The sequence below is a fragment of the Anguilla rostrata genome, chromosome 7 (assembly GCF_018555375.3).
Source record: "Anguilla rostrata isolate EN2019 chromosome 7, ASM1855537v3, whole genome shotgun sequence".
NCBI classification, from domain to species: Eukaryota; Metazoa; Chordata; class Actinopteri; order Anguilliformes; family Anguillidae; genus Anguilla; species Anguilla rostrata.
This window is the reverse complement of record NC_057939.1, coordinates 28,787,058-28,789,796: the sequence shown is the minus strand read 5'-3', so window position 1 is coordinate 28,789,796 and position 2,739 is coordinate 28,787,058. Positions and strand designations below refer to the sequence as shown.

Sequence of the window (2,739 nt, the reverse complement as noted above, 5' to 3'; positions counted from 1 at the left end):
ATTATTGTCACCTAGCCAATACGATTGATTTTAGGTAAGAATGGTCTCACGGCATGCTTGTTATCCTGGCTAGCTAGCTAGCTAACTATTGAACTGTATTGAAAACAGCAGTTACTATAAACGCAGTCGTTCACAAACATACGGATGAAAATGCGTCCCGTAGCCATGAGTTAAATGCGGAACGCCTATTCTACTGTCCAAATAAGGGACGATTAAGATTTGCGGGATGGTTGGCAACCGTAAGCAAGCAGCAGTAAAAAATGTGATTCAATGTTGCCATCAATTGTGAAATTGGACATTTAAAAGGGGAGGGGATGTAACAACAGTTCAAAAGCGAAAGAATAATTTTGCTGTTTAAACTACTTTAGAATCCTGATTTTGTAGCGCATTGATTTTAGAAATAGAACAACAAGTTGGATTTAGTGCCGTCGGCACAGGTTGCAGATGTAGGCTACTTTTTAATTTGCCAGAACGTCTCATAATGACAAATGCCGGTTTAGTCGGTTCGCATAAAATCAAACCAGTTTAAGCTCATACTCCGGATTGGACCGGCAAAACCGGAAATCGAGCCAACCCTACATTTGACCACCAAAATCTAATCAGTTCATCCTTGAGTCCAAGTGGACGTTTATGCCAAATTTGAAGAAATTCCCTCAAGGCGTTCCTGAGATATCGCGTGCACGAGAATCGGGACGGACGGACGGACAACCTGAGAACAATAACCAATCAGAATTGAGTATTCAGCCAAGCCGTTGTATAAATGATAATACGATATTTGTTCCTTATGGAAGATGGGGATAAACTTTGTGTGCATTACCTCACCTTAGTTGTATAGTAAGTTTGCATTAGGTTGTGTGGAAGTATGCTTCTCCTATAAGCTTTTAATGTTTTTAAAAGTTCTTATTAAAGATTGTATTGATCAAGAATATAATTTAATGTATGTGATTATGTGAAGGTCGATGAAGAACAGCAGGTGTTCTATGTTATGTCTAAGAATTTGTAACTATGGAAAGGCTGATGCATACGATCTAGAGAATCTTTGAATCCCAGTTTCAGGAGGAAAATTGTAAACGTTTACTTATTGGAATTTTGTAAGTAACTTATGTTGGGAAACAGTCTTGTGCAGAAGACCTTTGAGTTGCAAGAAAAGAGAAAGGGCACACCGAGCTAGAAAGAACTGTTTTGCTATATCTGTTATTGTATAGATTATACTCTATTAAAATGAATAAATGAAAATCACATTAATAACAGCAACAGTAATAATATACACATATTCAGTTAGAACATGCTGGTGTGTTTGTATATGAGTTGAATATTTCATTTGGATTACAGCATGTTTTGAATGCATTTAAAGTGCATGTACATTGGAACTGGAAGAGTAAACAATTGTTAATCATGAGAACAAATACTTGTTATTCAAGTCACGCATATACATACCTCTGAAAGTGTATGTATATGCGTGAAATATCTGTCATTTATTGAAATTGAAAATTATATAATAGTTATCAGTTATTGTTAAACTAGCTGGTGAAACATAAGTGTGACCTAGGCTGGGATTGGTTGTTTTAGAGGGAAGATACATCATGGTAGAGGGAGATCTGATTGTATAAAAAAGGATCTAAAACGTAATTCGGAGAGCTCTCTGTGTGTCTTTATGGTACTGGAGACCTCCCATAGGCCTATGTGAAATAAAAAGATAAGAAGAAAGTAAAAGAGTATTAGAAGAAATCATAGTTTCTAGTCTTTCTTCTTACATCGCTGACTAACCCATCGAACCTAAGAGGAGGTTTTCTTTCAGAGTTGCTAGTTGGATTACTGCTACATTTGAACATAAGAAAATAACATAATTTGAACATAATAAAGTAGAGATAAGTAGCCAACTAGTGTAAAATAACATGACGCCGTGGGTTGGTTTTCTTCCTATCCTCCCCAATTTTTTGAGTCACCAGCCGCCACTGATATATATATATATATATATATATATACATATATTCTCACAGGTTTTGGCTTAACGGCTTATTACGTGCATTTGGACTGGTGATAACTGGTTGGACTGCTAAAGATGCGGGCCATTAAGATCTAACAACATGGCCAAAAGCTGACATCAAACAGCTCTTCCAAAATTATGGGCATTAATATGGAGTTGGTCTGCCCTTTGCTGCTATAACAACCTCCACTCTTCTGGGAAAGCTTTATACTAGATGTTGGAGCACTAGGGGCGACCTAGCTCAGGAGGTAAGAGCGGTTGTCTGGCAGTTGGAGGGTTGCTGGTTCGATCCCCGCCCTGGGCGTGTCGAAGTGTCCCTGAGCAAGACACCTAACCCCTAACTGCTCTGGTGAATGAGAGGCATCAATTGTAAAGCGCTTTGGATAAAAGCGCTATATAAATGCAGTCCATTTACCATTTACTGTTGCAGGCATTTGCTTCCATTCAGCCAGAAGAGCATTAGTAAGGTTGGGCACTAATTGGGCAATTAGGCCAGGCTCGCAGTTTCCAATTGATCGCTCGCAGCAGGCTTTCCAGTTGATCCCAAAAATGTTGGATGGGGATGAGGTCAGGGCTCTGTGTGCAGGCCACTCAAGTTCTTTGAAATCGATCTTGACAAAACCATTTCTATATAGACCTTGCTGTGTGCCCAGGGGCATTGTCATGCTGAAACAGGAAAGAAAAACTGAAGTTTCAACTAATTGGAACCACAGAAACAAGCAGAATGTCATTGCATTAAGATTTGCCTTCAC

At 38.8% G+C, this 2,739-nt stretch overlaps 1 protein-coding gene across 2 annotated transcripts in view; it reads right to left on the bottom strand.

The window, feature by feature from the left end:
• p2rx3a (purinergic receptor P2X, ligand-gated ion channel, 3a) overlaps nt 1-2,739 on the bottom strand; it is a 50,596-nt gene that overhangs the window by 16,113 nt on the left and 31,744 nt on the right. The window lies entirely within an intron of this gene.